This window comes from Schistocerca nitens, chromosome 3, assembly GCF_023898315.1.
Source record: "Schistocerca nitens isolate TAMUIC-IGC-003100 chromosome 3, iqSchNite1.1, whole genome shotgun sequence".
Lineage (NCBI taxonomy): Eukaryota > Metazoa > Arthropoda > Insecta > Orthoptera > Acrididae > Schistocerca > Schistocerca nitens.
Window position 1 is genome coordinate 34,264,171 of NC_064616.1, and position 18,390 is coordinate 34,282,560.

Sequence of the window (18,390 nt, forward strand, 5' to 3'; positions counted from 1 at the left end):
CTAGACTATAAAAATAAACATTACAGGACCGGCATACACGTGTGCAGTTTGACGGAGTTACATTTACAGTGCAAGCCAATTGAGCCATTTCATCTGTAAACATGTTATTATACAAAACGTGTTATCAGTAAACACGGTACGAAAATATCTTCCAGATATGTTTCGTAAGTCGAATTTGTCAGTTCTCCGGATTTGGAGCAAGTGACGTAACATCTTTCCACAAATTAGTTAAACGATTGACTTTTTCTACACCCCGATGTTCAAATTAATCATATTCTCTCTCTGTGTGTTCGTTTAATCGATTCCGACTTCCGTGACCCCATCAACTAGAACACGCTAATTTCTTCTGTCCTACACTTTCTCCCGCAGACCTTCCAGGTTGGAACGCATTACCTCTGCGATGCCATCGATCCATCTCATCCTTTCCTGCCCTCGTCTCCTTGTGCACTCGGTATTCCCCAGCATTGACATCTTTTCCAGTGAATCATGTCTTCCCATTATGTTATCAAACTAGGTTAGTTTTTGTTTCGGTATCAGACCTTCCGAGAAGAAATCTGGTTTTATTTGCTGCCATTCTCACTTATTCATGCTTTTCGCGGCTCGTTTAACTATGAGTTTTCTCGGTTCAAAAGTGTGTATTCTACTCCATTCAGCCTTTCTTCTGGTCTAGGGTTCACATCCGTATATCATTTCTGGGGAGACATTAGCCCTTACTATACAAATCTTTTGTTGCTAAAGTTATGTCTCCACTCCTTAAAACATTGTCAAGGTTGAAGATAGGCTTTTCGCCATTTAACAACCGTCTCTCGAATTCGTTTCTGCAATTACCTTCAGCAGAAAATTTTGGCAAAAACTTTCCAGACGCTGTGATGCAATACTGGACCGTGTACGAATGTGTTATTTTACGTATGCTACCAACTGCGACAAGGTTTCGTTTCTCTCCCTTATGCGATAACGTGCATCGAATACTTATCTTCGTTGCCATCTTACTCGAAATTGTTTTCGTAGAGCGAAGCTTAAAATTTCAATTCTTTACCAATCCAAGTAGTCCGACAAAATTATTTGCGTAACTTGTTATTATTCCTATTCCCACCAATTACGATGCAAGAAAAACATAAATGAAAAAACTACAGAATACAACAGGGAATCACCGAGCGAGGTGGCGCAGTGGTTAGCACACTGGACTCGCATTCGGGAGGACGACGGTTCAATCCCGTCTCCAGCCATCCTGATTTAGGTTTTCCGTGATTTCCCTAAATCGCTTCAGGCAAATGCCGGGTTGGTTCCTTTGAAAGGGCACGGCCGATTTCCTTCCCAATCCTTCCCTAACCCGGGCATGAGCTCCGTCTCTAATGACCTCGTTGTTGATGGGACGTTAAACACTAACCACCACCACCTACAACAGGGAATCGAACACAAGTTCTCTGCTCCTGGGCCAGATGCCTTGAATGCTACGCCAGGGGCGCTTTCGTAGAACAATGTTTACCTTATGGCTACAAACACGGTAGTCGAGAAACATTCTTTCTTCGATTGATAGCAAAATTGGCGTTGGAGGACCCCATACATGACGAATAAAAATGCTCAGTTTTCGATTATCTACCGATCCTGTCAATTTTGAGTGGATTACGTCTCATGAACTTTAGGGGTTGTTCCCTCAGAATCGTAGGGTATTGAGACAAAATACCTTGCAGTCTTTGATTTTAGGTTGTATACAACCGAACTGCCAATTAAGAGCCGAATCGGTAGGCTGTGTCTGAAGGCTCCCCTTGCAAGTCGATTCTGAGAAAGTTCTCGAATATTTTACGTCCTTCCGGTAGCGGTGGTGCCACCAGCACAGACGTTCAGTCAGTCTACGGCAGCACGACGTAATAATGATGTGCACCAGCCAATCACAAGATGCCTATGGGCTACAAAAGGCCACCATGGCAGCAACTAGGACTGTCGTTCGCTCCTGACCGAGATGATGGTGGTGCGCATGGGAAGCTTGACGTTTTACCCTAATTTGACGCCGCAAGAGAACTGAGAATGTTTTACGTAAGTTGTTGTTGCGAGAAACTTCGTGCTCTGGGAAGATTAGTGCTTAATGTCCCGTCGACGACGAGGTCGTTAGAGATGGGACACAAGCGCAGATTATGGATGGGTGGGGAAGAGAAGCGGTGGTGGATCCCAATAATTGCCAACTCAGTATTATCCGTAAGCAGTTAAAGAAACCACAGATGGCCAGAAGGGGATTTGATCTGCTGTCCTCCCGAATGCGAATCCAGCGTGTAACAGTCTGCGCCACTTTCCCGATTTACAACTAATTTATTTCGTAAATTGACCCACATACTACTAAGTAATTGAAACCTGCCATTTACTTTCCTTATGAGTGAACCTATGCGATGTCTCAATTCACATTCTCATGCCTTGTTTCTTCTACACAGGGTGTTTTACAATTTCCCTACAGGCTTGTAGGGACTCTGTTGGGTAATTAGCTGATAAAGTTTTGAAAAGGAAGCTATGTCCGTAAATGTACCGTTTGCATTTAAAATAAGTTTGACGACCGCATCGCATTCAAGTCTCCACATAACGGTATACACACAGGTTAAAGAATGAACTCTGGCCTGCCTGTTCTAGAGGAGCTTCTCAGCGTGACAACCCTGGCGTTCGATGCACAACCTGATCTGCGGCTCATGCTTTCATACACATGGTCCACACACTCAGGTCCGGGACCGTGGAGCATTGCAGTCGACCCTAATAGTTGGCGAACGTATTTATCTCTCGTAGCGGTTGAGAATAGTTTTTGCCCACCAAAAAAAGTTAAAAAATCGTTAATTGTTGTTGACTTATATTAACAACATACATTTTAAAGACGTTCTGTCGACTAAGCAGGACCCAGAAACTGAAAATATATTTTACTACACTCTCAGTAAAATCTACACATTTTCAAGAATGTGAGTAGTAGGATAACATCCGTTCTGCGCCCCTTTTGATATCAAATTGAAATACAAATTAACTGAATCGTGACAGCTGATTCATTTATGACCCCCTCCCCTTCCTGTAATCTATTGTTCTGCTAAGTGGTTTATGAGCCCCTGGAGGTTGATTTATGACACTCTGGAGATAATCAGTCCTTCAGAGAAACCCCTGCACCCATACCCATCCTCCTCCTCCTCCACCCAATCTGGGAAACCCTACAGCCCTCCCCTCCCCACCTGTATGTTGGTCGGGAAAGGACTGTTGATTGGCTATTTGGAGGGGAATCGATTTCACTGTATGGAATATTGTTTAAACAATTTCTGGTACACAAGGCAATGTGTGGAATATTGTTTATTTAAACAATTTATGGGATACATGGCAGAGTTTGAAATATAGTTAATTTATTTATTTAAGGAATTTGTCGGGAAATTGACTGCAGTGTATGGAATACTGTTATTTAAGCAATTTGAGGGTGACGAGACAGTAAGGACATTTAAACAATTGTGGCCCTTTTTCATTCAGATTGCATAAGGAATATCGTCAAAATAACTCACAGCATGTAATTACTAAAAATCATTCTCACCGACCACAGGGCATTGCATGCTCACACCCCGAACACTTTACTGGAACAAAGTGTCAGGTGGCCGCAAGCCTTTGTTATTTGACACCTCAGAAATTCCTGTCGAAACACATGCTCGCCCCCCTCCTCCCCCCCCTCTCTCTCTCTCTATCTCTCTAAGTGGTCAAGTCGTGTCACATGCCCCTGCCAGGCCTGTACATGCCACAGTCAGACCAAACTGCAGACACAGAGATAGAACCATTTACCTGGTAAACCCCCCGTGTGAACGTCACAGGTCATTCGCTCAGTCTGTCAGATTGATTGACTAATTAATTAAATCGGTACACTTTGTGTGTGACCAGTTTCTCCTAGCATCCCATTGTTGGATACTAGGATTGGTATATTTGGCAGGATTTGATCCTGCAACTGCCTGGTTTCCAAATCACAATGGACTTTTTCCCTTGCTCCTATTGGTGGATAATGACACAGTTAGGTCATTTGGAGGCAAGTGCCTTCCGTTAGAGGTAGCTGAAAATTTGAAATTTCAGCTCAACTCCATGCATGTCCTTAAAAAATTGCAGGAGGGCCTAGACAGATGCATGCTCACAATACCACTATCAGAAACAATAAACTGATCAATCAGAAATATGACATTGCGATTGGGTTTTGAAAGCTCTATAGACCTCCTAAATTGGTTCTCTCAGCTACACTGGGACGAAGAATGAGCAGGAGGAGCAGGACGATGAAGAGGAGGAGGAGGAGGAGGAGGAGGAGGAGGAAGGGTCCACCACCTGATGGGACAGTAACAACTACAAACACCAGTGCGATACAAAGTCTACTGCAATGTATTAAGAAGCACTAAACATTACACACTTAAACAACGATCTAATCTGTAGCAGCAGCTGCCATGGTTAAATGTCAGAGATCGCTAAAACACTCATACAACCCACACACTCATGTCCCAGTGACTAAACCCAGCACCCCAGGCTAGAGAGTCGCACAGCGCTAATTGCCACAATATACACATGTCTCAGGGATTGCACCAAGTCAGCAGCTGGACTCGACCCACCGGAGAGAACCATCTGGAGTGGAGGGCGTCCACGGATGACGAGTGGTAGGAATTTGGATGTTATCAATACATCCAGCGCCTACACTTGGCTGTGATAGAGACTGAATCCCTCAATTTTCGACAGCGAATATATGCAACACACACAATCGCGGAGCAACCCAATGCATACTCAGTATGAGTTCGCTATTCAGCTATCCAGAGTTGCTGGGAGTTGCCCCTGCAGTTGGGGTCAAGAACTGACTAGCTGGCCAGAACTTGACTTTGTACCCAGTGCTTGTGAGAGCCTTAAGCAGGAAACGCCCATTAGTTCCAGCCAAAGACTATCTCCTTCACTCTCCGTGCAAGCCAAACGATGTTGTCCTACAATTAAATATGAGGGTTGCAGCCCCACTCTGATGATATTTGACAATGATCGCAGTACCAGAAATTCCTGCTCCTGACAGCTGTGGTTCTTGAAACATTCACTATCTACGTGCCTCTCATGACTGGACATAATTTTCCCCATAAAATCCCTCATCCCCCTATGACTATCGGTTCACTGATATTCCGTCCTTGCATGTCAGATCTATACCTCCCTTAGGACTGGACATAGTGATTTTCTTCATACATGTTGGAACAATGACCACAGTAACCTCACACCCCAACACAAACTTTCTAAGCCTGCCAATCACAGAGATTCTAACACACTTCCCCTGCTACATACGTTACTTCACGACTAACTGAATTTTCATGGCACCAAACAATATTGAGAGAAAAGCCGCGATGGATGAACATGCCTCATTTGTTTTTCTTGCAAGTGGTACCAGTCTGTCTTAGGAAGAGAGACGCAATCGTCTTATATACGTCCAGATCTTAAAAACACGATTGCAGTGACCATGTTACTGCCACCCTGTATAAAAAAGCTGCCTTGGTTCTACAGACACACACAAGTATTGCTAACGATATCCATGTTAAATACTATACATTCTTTATACACTGAAGCACCAAAGAAATTGGTACAGGCATGTGTATTCAAATACAGAGATATGTAAACAGGCAGCATACGGTGCTGCGGTCGGCAACAACTTTATGACACAACAAATGTCTGGGATTTTCCTGTAGGACCATTTCACAAGTGTACTGTGAATGTCAAAATGTTCAAATGGCTCTGAGCACTATGGGACTTAACTTCTGAGGTCATCAGTCCCCTAGAACTTAGAACTAATTAAACCTAACTAACCTAAGGACATCACACACATCCATGCCCGAGGCAGGATTCGAACCTGCGACTGTAGCGGTCGCGCGGTTCCAGACTGTAGCGCCTAGAACCGCTCGGCCACTCTGGCCGGCACTGTGAATGTCAGGAATCTGGTAAAACATCAAATCTCTGACATCGCTGTGCCTGGAAAAAGATCATGCAAGAACAGGACTAACAACGACTGAATCGTTCACCATGACAGAAGTGCAACCCTTCTGCAAACTGCTGCAGATTTCAATGCTCGGTCATAAACAAGTTTCAGCATGCAAACCGTTCAAGGAAACATCATTGATATGCGCTTTCTGAGCCAAATGCCCACTCACATAAGCTTGATGACTGCACGTCACAAAGCTTTATGCCTTGCTTGGGACTGTCAACAATGACATTGAACTGTTGATGACTGGAAACATGTTGCCTGTCCAGGCGAGTCTGGTTTCAAATTGTGTTGAGTGCATGGACAGGTGTGGGTATGGACACAACCTCATGAATCCCTGGCCTCTGCATGTTAGCAGTGGACTGTTCAAGCTATTGGAGGTTCTGTAACGGTGTGGGGCATGTGCAATTGGAGTGATATGGGACCCCTGATACATCTAGATACGACTCTGACAGGTGTAAGCATCCTGTCTGATCCCCTCCATCCATTGATGTCCATTGTGCATTTCGACAGACTTGGGCAATTCCAGCAGGATATTGCCACACCCCACCCATCCAGAATTGCTACACAGTGGCTCCAGGAACACACCTCTGAGTTTAAACACTTTAGCTGACCACCACACTCTCCAGACATCAACATTAGTGAGCATATCTGGGATGCATTGCAACGTGCTATTCAGAAGAGATCTCCATCCCCTCGTACTCTTACGTATTTATGGACAGCCCTTCAGGATTCATGGTGCCAGTTCCCTCCAGCACTACTTCAGATATTGGTCGAGTCCATGCCATGTTGTGTTGCAGCACTTCTGCCTGTTCACAGGGGCCCTACATTATATTATGCAGGTTTACCAGTTTCATTGGCTCTTCAGTCTAAAACAAGATATGGTATGGCTTCCGAATGAAGTGATCTTGCACGCAAGTGCCGTAACATTGAATACAGATGGTGATAGCAGGGTGTGTATTAACATACAGAAAGTGCAGATGCACGTCACCAGAGATGTTAGCTCATAATAAAATCAATCTTATCACAAAATTTAGAAAGTGATTCGGCTAAGGATCGTGGAATTAAGCCAATATTTGCCACTGTTAGATATTACCGACGCTGACAAACAGTATTTGTAACACATTCTATCTCAATAACATCTAGACAATATAAAAGAGTTCTCCAATGTATACACAGGGTTGCCAGTGAGGGAGGATAATAGTTGATTGAGAATGATCATAAGGTAGATAGTGTATTATGTGAGCAATCACTTAAAAAATGCAACGCGAGATTGAGGTCTTAAGGAATGTACGAAATCCTATAAACAGTACACCGTCTTTTCATATCTACAGTGTTTTGATTTCTGGTAGAAATGCTGTCTGCAATTTGAAATGCAGTCTTTCCATTCAAGCACATACTTGAGTTGGATATCATGCAACGTTTTTTATCGATTACAGACACTGGTAAATCATATTCGTGCGACTCTCATATCTCGAAACCAGTCATCTTTTTCGAACCTGTCTGCTAAGTATCCCATACAGCAAAACTCCAGTGGCTTTTAGACAATCCCTCAGCACCATGTAATTGTTCCTCAGTTGCTGTCCCCCTTCCCTGCAGCTTTATCCATGTTAACGTTCCAATTTAAATTGGAACTGAGTAGAAATAAGAGAGTGCTACATCTATGACTTTCTGCATTCCATGGAGAGAGAGAGAGAGAGAGAGAGAGAGAGAGAGCTGAGTTAATGCGACAGGACCATGTTTTAACCATTGCCGGAAATGAGAAGATGTCATAGCTCCACCAACCGTGTACAGTGTGGAAGGCTAGCGCCAAACGAAGGCTTCTCCTGAAATACGAGGTAGCAGAAAAGATAGTACGAGCAGTGATTGTGGTGTCTTTTATTGGAAAAATTAGGAAGACTCCACATCATATGGAAACTGGAAGAGGGATGAGGATTTTGCCACTACATTGTGGTGTGTCTCCAAACAACATATAGATACTGCAGTTCGAAGGAGATCTGTGTCCCTCACGAAACATTAATGTATGTCACCCAAACATTCTCTATCCTCGTTATTTTGTACCATCCAACAGACAAAAACAATGAAATGAAATGATAATTAAATGGACACCCTAGCTGCAAACAGGCGTTGATGTACTTCATTGGGGACATGTTGAAAATGTGTGCCCCGACCGGGACTCGAACCCGGAATCTCCTGCTTACACAATGAAGTACATCAACGCCTGTTTGCAGCTAGGGTGTCCATTTAATTATCATTTCATTTCTAGCAAAGCTGCATGGTCATCCACGGTAACTGTTCTTTCGGGAACAGATACTACCGTCATATATAGTTAAAATATGACTTCCCGGCCATTGACCTTCTTGTGCGAACGCACTCGCTATGCCCGAACTCGTACGGGACTTGGTAGATTAATCTGCCACGAGTAATGAGTATGATGGGCAAACATCTATTAGGCGCACTACGAATGTAGTGGTGTGGACATGTTGGGAATGTGGATCTCACGGGGAGCGTGCAAGGGATAAGTCCCTGCAGACGCACTATCCTCTGTGCCCGCGGTGGCTCAGATGGATAGAGCGTCTGCCATGTAAGCAGGAGATCCCGGGTTCGAGTCCCGGTCGGGGCACACATTTTCAACATATCCCCAATGAAGTACATCAACGCCTGTTTGCAGCTAGGGTGTCCATTTAATTATCATTTCATTTCTAGCAAAGCTGCGTGGTCATCCACGGTAACTGTTCTTTCGGGAACAGATACTACCGTCATATACACTCCTGGAAATGGAAAAAAGAACACATTGACACCGGTGTGTCAGACCCACCATACTTGCTCCGGACACTGCGAGAGGGCTGTACAAGCAATGACCACACGCACGGCACAGCGGACACACCAGGAACCGCGGTGTTGGCCGTCGAATGGCGCTAGCTGCGCAGCATTTGTGCACCGCCGCCGACAGTGTCAGCCAGTTTGCCGTGGCATACGGAGCTCCATCGCAGTCTTTAACACTGGTAGCATGTCGCGACAGCGTGGACGTGAACCGTATGTGCAGTTGACGGACTTTGAGCGAGGGCGTATAGTGGGCATGCGGGAGGCCGGGTGGACGTACCGCCGAATTGCTCAACACGTGGGGCGTGAGGTCTCCACAGTACATCGATGTTGTCGCCAGTGGTCGGCGGAAGGTGCCCGTGCTCGTGCCCGTCGACCTGGGACCGGACCGCAGCGACGCACGGATGCACGCCAAGACCGTAGGATCCTACGCAGTGCCGTAGGGGACCGCACCGCCACTTCCCAGCAAATTAGGGACACTGTTGCTCCTGGGGTATCGGCGAGGACCATTCGCAACCGTCTCCATGAAGCTGAGCTACGGTCCCGCACACCGTTAGGCCGTCTTCCGCTCACGCCCCAACATCGTGCAGCCCGCCTCCTGTGGTGTCGCGACAGGCGTGAATGGAGGGACGAATGGAGACGTGTCGTCTTCAGCGATGAGAGTCGCTTCTGCCTTGGTGCCAATGATGGTCGTATGCGTGTTTGGCGCCGTGCAGGTGAGCGCTACAATCAGGACTGCATACGACCGAGGCACACAGGCCCAACACCCGGCATCATGGTGTGGGGAGCGATCTCCTACACTGGCCGTACACCACTGGTGATCGTCGAGGGGACACTGAATAGTGCACGGTACATCCAAACCGTCATCGAACCCATCGTTCTACCATTCCTAGACCGGCAAGGGAACTTGCTGTTCCAACAGGACAATGCACGTCCGCATGTATCCCGTGCCACCCAACGTGCTCTAGAAGGTGTAAGTCAACTACCCTGGCCAGCAAGATCTCCGGATCTGTCCCCCATTGAGCATGTTTGGGACTGGATGAAGCGTCGTCTCACGCGGTCTGCACGTCCAGCACGAACGCTGGTCCAACTGAGGCGCCAGGTGGAAATGGCATGGCAAGCCGTTCCACAGGACTACATCCAGCATCTCTACGATCGTCTCCATGGGAGAATAGCAGCCTGCATTGCTGCGAAAGGTGGATATACACTGTACTAGTGCCGACATTGTGCATGCTCTGTTGCCTGTGTCTATGTGCCTGTGGTTCTGTCAGTGTGATCATGTGATGTATCTGACCCCAGGAATGTGTCAATAAAGTTTCCCCTTCCTGGGACAATGAATTCACGGTGATCTTATTTCAATTTCCAGGAGTGTATAATAAAAACAATGAACTATAAAATCTCCACTAACCTCACTCAGTAGAGACCTTGATAAGATATTACCACATACCTCTCTTCTGAAAAATCGAAAATAAATACTGTGTGTGTGCTGACATCTAGCATATGTGGTGAACCTATTAAATATACAGTTGTTGGTCCATTGGAATAGGCAGTCAGTGATCAAAGTCGCTTGCACAGACCAGTGTAAAGTTTCCTTATCCGTACTGTAGGAGGACCATATCCCACAGACTATCAGTCACAATAGAAGATCTCTGTGTTGCTCTATCCGAAGAGGTTTGATTTTTTTTTTGCTGTAACATATCCAAGCAGTGTATGACTATAGCTTTGTAAATTACCATACATTTTGTTTTTCCACCATGACTGCAAGCTCTGTGTTAAGGGCTATACTCACATTAACACATTACCTAGTGTAAACAATGCTGCTCCATGACTCATAGGATGATTGAAATAAGAGACAGAAGTGGTGTTTCTTATTGGCAAAAATGTGGAAGAAATCACAGAATATGTAAATTGGCAGAGTTTGTGGCATTGTGGAGTGTGTCCAAACAGCTGCCCAAAGATGATGACCTCTACCTTTAATCTCATCTTTCACAGTGACAGGGTAGAGATGTCTAGCTCTTCCATTTCAAAGAGACCAAGAGCGTTAATTTCGTATATTGCAGCCATGCAGATCTCCCTGCAATGGCTTTGACCAACCCTCCCTACAACACTGTCGCTGATTGCGTTTGCAGCTGATCAGAAGTAGGAGGGTACTGTACCCACTAGATTCCACTGCTGATGAAGGACCAGAGCGAGCTGAGTCTATAACTGCTGTTCAGCAAGGACTGTTCTGCACCCATCTTACTCATGTCACCCACCCAAGTGCACAAGATCTCTCGAAATGCGCTCTTGTTGATGAGGTAGCACCCCTTATCGGTGTAGAGGAGATATGAGAGTGTTATGGTGATATAATTGATGATTAAGAAGGAACATGTGGTTTATGCATGATGGAGCTCCAGACAAATGAATTTTGAAGCATTGTACGTAAATCAACTCTTCTATGAATTCTGAAGTATTGTTCTAGTGTCTGCATCAGTCCCAAGAACGTATCGGCAAGAGAGAGCTGTAAGTCACACACAGAACAGGCAACTGTACGCAATTCGATCCGAAGTACAGCACACAACTGATGCGCCCAGAGAGAACAACGGAAAAAAATAGTTAAATGCGCGATAAATAACTTGCAGGAACATCTCCATCTCTCTAGAATGCATCATCAGCCTACCATTAAATAATACCTCATTGCAACCCTTCTCAATCGACCACTACAGCTACTTTCTATCATCCTTTAACACAGATCCATGTCAGTTTAGACGAAGATGTTTCTCTTTTCCAGGAAAGCATCAAAGACAGCAGTCAGCTTGCATGTATCACCCTTACCTCAATAGACATACAGTAGAATGTAGTTGAAAAACCAGTAGGAACTGCCCTGTAAGGTATTTGTTAGCTGACACCGCATGGTTATGATTGGTGGAGAGAATAGAGACGCACATGGTAAATACTGTTTGTTAGGCACACGGTACATTCTGTGGTTGTATATTGCAGTCCCCCAGCTGGTAATAGACGCTCTGCAGCAAAGGACACTTTATAAAAATCTCTAAGGTCGTTCCCAATAACTTTGGGATCACACATGTTCTTGTGATCCGACATATATAAATTTATTACTCTACATTTGGTAGTCATCCATGTTAAACATTCTGTTCCAGCTTTCTTATCACTGTCGATGAAAAAATAACTGTTTCCCTGGTTCTCAGTGTCTCCATGTCAGCTTTTCCTTGTGTTGTTCTTAATTGCCACATACTCACTGCCGGCCGGGGTGGCCGAGCGGTTCTAGGCGCTACAGTCTGGAACCGCGCGACCGCTACGGTCGCAGGTTAGAATCCTGCCTCGGGAATGGATGTGTGTGATGTCCTTAGGTTAGTTAGGTTTAAGTAGTTCTGAGTTCTAGGGGACTGATGACCTTAGAAGTTAAGTCCCATAGTGCTCAGAGCCATTTGAACATACTCTCATCTACAAGAATTTTCCTACACCAAGCAGAAGACATGGAAGTACTCCCTCATTCCTCCTCAATATCCCTCCATTTTGGCGTATTTTCCCTCAATTTATACGTATTTTTGTCAATTTTCGTAAATTTATCGATTTTATGTCACTTGTGTCCATGCGATCATAACATCACTTCTCGCCACATATTCTAAAACTGCTTGTAAATGCAGTACAGTTGTCAATACCTAGCGCAAATGTGCTATTTTTCTGGTCGAAAGGTATAGTATAGCACTGTACTCGACTGCATCCAGTTACTCCCAACCACATATTCTACAGTTGCAGGGCATTTGCTCTGTTTTCCATCTGTCTGTCTCAGTGGGTGTGTCGCATATGGCTCCCATGACACAGTCCTCACGCTGGTGGATCCACCTTCAGACAATGGACACATCTCCAGACATAAAGCATGGTGGATCCACCTTCGAACCCTATCCCCGACATAGGTGTTGTGGATCCGCCTCCGAAAAACGCTCCAGACAGAACGCTTGGCGGATCCACCTTCAAGCCATATCCCAGACGTGGTGTATTGTGCATCTCCATCCAAACTTCACTCCAGGTATAACACGTGGCAGATCCACACTTGAACACCAACTCAGGTCTACTCAGGGTCATGGGAGCCTTCCAATACACACACATAGACACAGACACGCAGAAAAACAGCAAATGCACAGCAACTGTGGAATATGTGGATGGAAGTGACTGGATGCATTTGACTACTGTGCATACTATTCCATCTGACCAGAAAAATAGTGTTTTTGCTCTAGGGTCTGACAACTGTACTACATTTGCAAGCAGTTTTAGAATACAGGGTGAGAAGTGATGCCATGATCACTTGGGCAAAAGTGACATAAAAACGATAAAATTACGAAAACTGACGGGAAGTACTTGTAGATTGAGGGAAAATACGCCAAAATGCAGGGATATCGAGGGGGAATGTCGAAGAACTTGTATGTCTTTTCCTTGATGCCGAAAAATTCTTGTACATCGGAACGAGTAATTGACAGCAAGAGGAATACGAGAAAAAGTTGAGATGGAATCACTGGGAACCAGAGAAAAGGTCATTTTTCGTCGACAGCGATAAGACGGCTCGAATAGAATGTTTGATGTGGATGGCTACCAAATGTAGAGTAATAAATTTACATATGTTGGATGACAAGCCCAGATGTGACCCCAAAGTTATTCAGAATACCCTTTTGGACTTTTATAAAGTGTCCTCAGCTACAGAGCATTGTATTACCAGCTGGGGACTGCAACATACAACTACAGAATGGATCGTGTGTCTCAGTCTATGCAAGACTGTTTAGCTGTTTAAAACCCTAACAAACAGTATTTACTATGTGCTTCTCTGTACTCTAAACCAATCACAACCATGCGGTGTCAGCTAACTAATACCTCACAGAACAGTTTCTATGTGGTTTTTTAACAACATTCTACTGTATGTCTATTGAGGTAATAGTGATACATGCAAGTTGGCAGCTGTCTTTGATGCTTTCCTGGAAAAAAGAACTACACTCCTGGAAATGGAAAAAAGAACACATTGACACCGGTGTGTCAGACCCACCATACTTGCTCCGGACACTGCGAGAGGGCTGTACAAGCAATGATCACACGCACGGCACAGCGGACACACCAGGAACCGCGGTGTTGGCCGTCGAATGGCGCTAGCTGCGCAGCATTTGTGCACCGCCGCCGTCAGTGTCAGCCAGTTTGCCGAGGCATACGGAGCTCCATCGCAGTCTTTAACACTGGTAGCATGCCGCGACAGCGTGGACGTGAACCGTATGTGCAGTTGACGGACTTTGAGCGAGGGCGTATAGTGGGCGTGCGGGAGGCCAGGTGGACGTACCGCCGAATTGCTCAACACGTGGGGCGTGAGGTCTCCACAGTACATCGATGTTGTCGCCAGTGGTCGGCGGAAGGTGCCCGTGCTCGTGCCCGTCGACCTGGGACCGGACCGCAGCGACGCACGGATGCACGCCAAGACCGTAGGATCCTACGCAGTGCCGTAGGGGACCGCACCGCCACTTCCCAGCAAATTAGGGACACTGTTGCTCCTGGGGTATCGGCGAGGACCATTCGCAACCGTCTCCATGAAGCTGGGCTACGGTCCCGCACACCGTTAGGCCGTCTTCCGCTCACGCCCCAACATCGTGCAGCCCGCCTCCTGTGGTGTCGCGACAGGCGTGAATGGAGGGACGAATGGAGACGTGTCGTCTTCAGCGATGAGAGTCGCTTCTGCCTTGGTGCCAATGATGGTCGTATGCGTGTTTGGCGCCGTGCAGGTGAGCGCCACAATCAGGACTGCATACGACCGAGGCACACAGGGCCAACACCCGGCATCATGGTGTGGGGAGCGATCTCCTACACTGGCCGTACACCACTGGTGATCGTCGAGGGGACACTGAATAGTGCACGGTACATCCAAACCGTCATCGAACCCATCGTTCTACCATTCCTAGACCGGCAAGGGAACTTGCTGTTCCAACAGGACAATGCACGTCCGCATGTATCCCGTGCCACCCAACGTGCTCTAGAAGGTGTAAGTCAACTACCCTGGCCAGCAAGATCTCCGGATCTGTCCCCCATTGAGCATGTTTGGGACTGGATGAAGCGTCGTCTCACGCGGTCTGCACGTCCAGCACGAACGCTGGTCCAACTGAGGCGCCAGGTGGAAATGGCATGGCAAGCCGTTCCACAGGACTACATCCAGCATCTCTACGATCGTCTCCATGGGAGAATAGCAGCCTGCATTGCTGCGAAAGGTGGATATACACTGTACTAGTGCCGACATTGTGCATGCTCTGTTGCCTGTGTCTATGTGCCTGTGGTTCTGTCAGTGTGATCATGTGATGTATCTGACCCCAGGAATGTGTCAATAAAGTTTCCCCTTCCTGGGACAATGAATTCACGGTGTTCTTATTTCAATTTCCAGGAGTGTATCTACCTCTAAGTTGACATGGAGCTGCGTTAAAGGATGATACAAAGTAGATGTAGCGATTCGTTGAGGAGGGCTGTAATGAGGTATGATTTAATGGTAGGCTGATGCATTCTAGAGAGACGGAGTCATTGATCACGCATTTAACCATTTTTTCCGTTGTTGTCTCTGGTCGCATCAGTTGTGTGGTATAACTTGTGATCGAATTGTGTACAATTGCGTGTTCTGTGTGTGACTTAGAGCGCTATCTACATGCAGTCGTTAACAGCAAACGTCTCCATGTCACAGTCAGTAGAGGGCTTCCAGTGCATGTATGGTGAATCATGACCATCAACGGAAAACCTATTTCAACACACTCCTCTAGATGAACGAAGATGTATGCAATGTACTCCATTTTATTTACCACATCTTGGACATTATTCGGGTCTTCAGTTTTATAACTGCAGTGATTCTAAGTTGGTGACAGTTGTTTGCGAAGTACTCCAAACCCTATACATACATTAGCTTGACAGTTGTCCCGTGTACAGAGTTAGTGCATCATAGTGTATAATTTCACATGTCAAACACTGCTGCTGTGCGTGTCTGTTTCCTTGTAAGAAGTATTTCCCACTGCTGGCGATCATTTTATAGGATTGAAGCCAACATAGTATAATTCCTGAGCCATAATTGGATATGTACAGTGGTCGCTATACACCTACAGAAAGCTATACTGTGCGTGTATCACAAGGAATCTATGTTTTTCTTTGGTGTAGAAGGAAGTAATTTAATCGTCTTAAAGCTTGTCAACATAGTGAATGAGATAGAAGACATGCAAGGTGAATGTGACCGTTGTTGGACAGATATGTCTTGCATTAGAGTATTAAGAGCATTGCACTCCTCATGACTACCACTTCAGAAACCACATGGCTTCAACATTATAGCATGTGTAAGTGCAGAAACATAGCCTTAGCAGTGTGTGTGTTTATGTTCCACAGTCATTTCCCTCTTGCTGATACCTTCTTGGTGCTGATCTTGACAATAGAACAACACTTTAGAATTGATAGAACAGTTTATTTATGTAAAATCCTTAAAATTCCATCCGTCTGAAGCTCCATCATGCATGAACCACACATTTCTTCCTAAACATCTGTCTTATCATCACAACACTCTCATATCTACCATACACTGATAAGGGGTGCTAACCTCATCAACAAGTTCACATCTGGAGAAATCTTTTGCACTTGGGTGGGTGACATGAGTAACATTGGTGCAGAACAGTCTTTGGTGAACAGCAGTTACTAGCTCAGCTCTCTCTGTTCCTTCACGAGATGTGAAATATAGTGGGTACAATACAATCCTACTTCTGGTCAGCTGCAAATAAAATTGGCGACAGTATTGTAGAGAGGGGTGGTCAAAGCCATTGTGGGGACATCTTTCAATCTCCATCTTGATCCTAAGAATGTGAGAATACAATGTGACTCCCATCCACAGAGGGAAAGCTGGACAATCGTAATCGTAAATTATGCACTATGACAGACGTGCTAGAGAGATGTACATAACCTAATTTGCATCAGTATAGGACGCTGTCTGGTATACTTTGGTGTATATGTTCGAGAATTAACTATGAATGGACATACTGCACAGTCATCTATTTATATTCGCGATCTTGTATATGGTACAAGCAAAGTAGTGGAGGGGTGGTTTAGCGATGAAGCAGAAATTGGGGACCATGCTTCCCTGTCATTGGTCGGCCATGGCATTATGGAAAAACCGGTATAATTGCTAAAATTGATCTCACTATCAACTGTGGTGCTTATTACAGTACATGATCCTATATCAATGGAGTCTTTTCCATCCTATCGGTCCACTGATACACTGTTAATTACCACATAATGATTGACTAACACCATTTGTTTGAGATGTAGAGAGTCCTGGTGGGAGCAACCACATATGGGGATGGCCAGCATGTAAACAGTGATTGTATACATGGCTTCAATACAAGAAATCAATGCTCTTGGTCTCTTCAAAATGGAAGACCTAGACAGCTCCTACATTGTCCCTGTGAAAGATGAGATTAAAGGTAGAGGTCATCATCTTTGAGCAGCTGTTTGGACACGCTCCACAATGCCACAGACTATGCCGATTTCCGTATGTTGTGATTTCTTCCACATTTTTGTCAATAAGAAACACTGCTTCTGACTTTTATTTCAATCATCCTGTTTACTGTGGGCACAGCAAGGTTTACACAAGGTGATGCTCAGCTTTCTGAGAGAGTCAATGGATCGATATGTGTTAATGTCAGTTTAGCACTTGACACAGAGCTCACAGTCGTGGTGGAAAAACAGAATATATGGTGATGTACAAAGTTGTTGTCATACACTGCTTGAATGTGCTACAGCATAATAAAACAATGTATCAAACGGTTTATGAAAGAACAACACAGAAACCTTCTCTTGCGATTGATAGTCTGTGGGATATGATCCTCCTGCATAGTCTATGAGATATGGTTCTCCTACAGTATGGGTGACAAAACTTTACACTGGTCTGTGCAAGTGACTTCGAGCACTGCCTACTTATTCCAATGGACCAACACCTGTATATTTAATAGGATCACTACACGTACTAGATGTTAGCACACAGACGGCATATATTTTCGATATATCAGAAGACAGGTATGCTGTAATATCTTATCGACTTCTCTAGTAGGTGATGTTAGTGGAGATTTTATAGTTCATAGATTTCCTCTATTGGATGGTAGAAAATAAAGAGGATAGAGAGAATGTTTGGGTGACAGACATGAATGCTTCGTGAGGGACACAGATCTCCTTCGAACTGCAGTACCTCTACGTAGTTTGAAGATGCACCACAGTGCAGTAGCAAAATCCTTATCCTTCTTCCATTCCCCATGTAATGTGGAGTCTTCCCATTTTTCCCAATAAGAAACACCACATTCACTGCTACTTCGTATTACAGGAGGAGGCTTTGTTTGGTGCTGGCCTTACACATTGTACACGGTTGGCGGAGCTATGACAACATGTTCTCATTACCGCTGAGTGGTCAAAACACGGGTCAACCTCTTTCTCCATGGGATGCCTAAGGTCTTCGATATAGCACTCTCCAACTTCTGCTCAGTTCTGACTTAAATTGGAACGATCACATGGACAAAGCAGCAGGGAGTCTGGAGAACCTCTTTTACACTGTT

General features: G+C 45.2%; 1 non-coding gene across 1 annotated transcript; it reads left to right on the forward strand.

Moving 5' to 3' along the window:
* The first annotated feature begins 8,525 nt into the window (after positions 1-8,525).
* Positions 8,526-8,600, forward strand: Trnat-ugu (transfer RNA threonine (anticodon UGU)). Its single transcript has one exon. It is a non-coding gene; the product is annotated as a tRNA-Thr (tRNA).
* Positions 8,601-18,390: the final 9,790 nt, after the last annotated feature.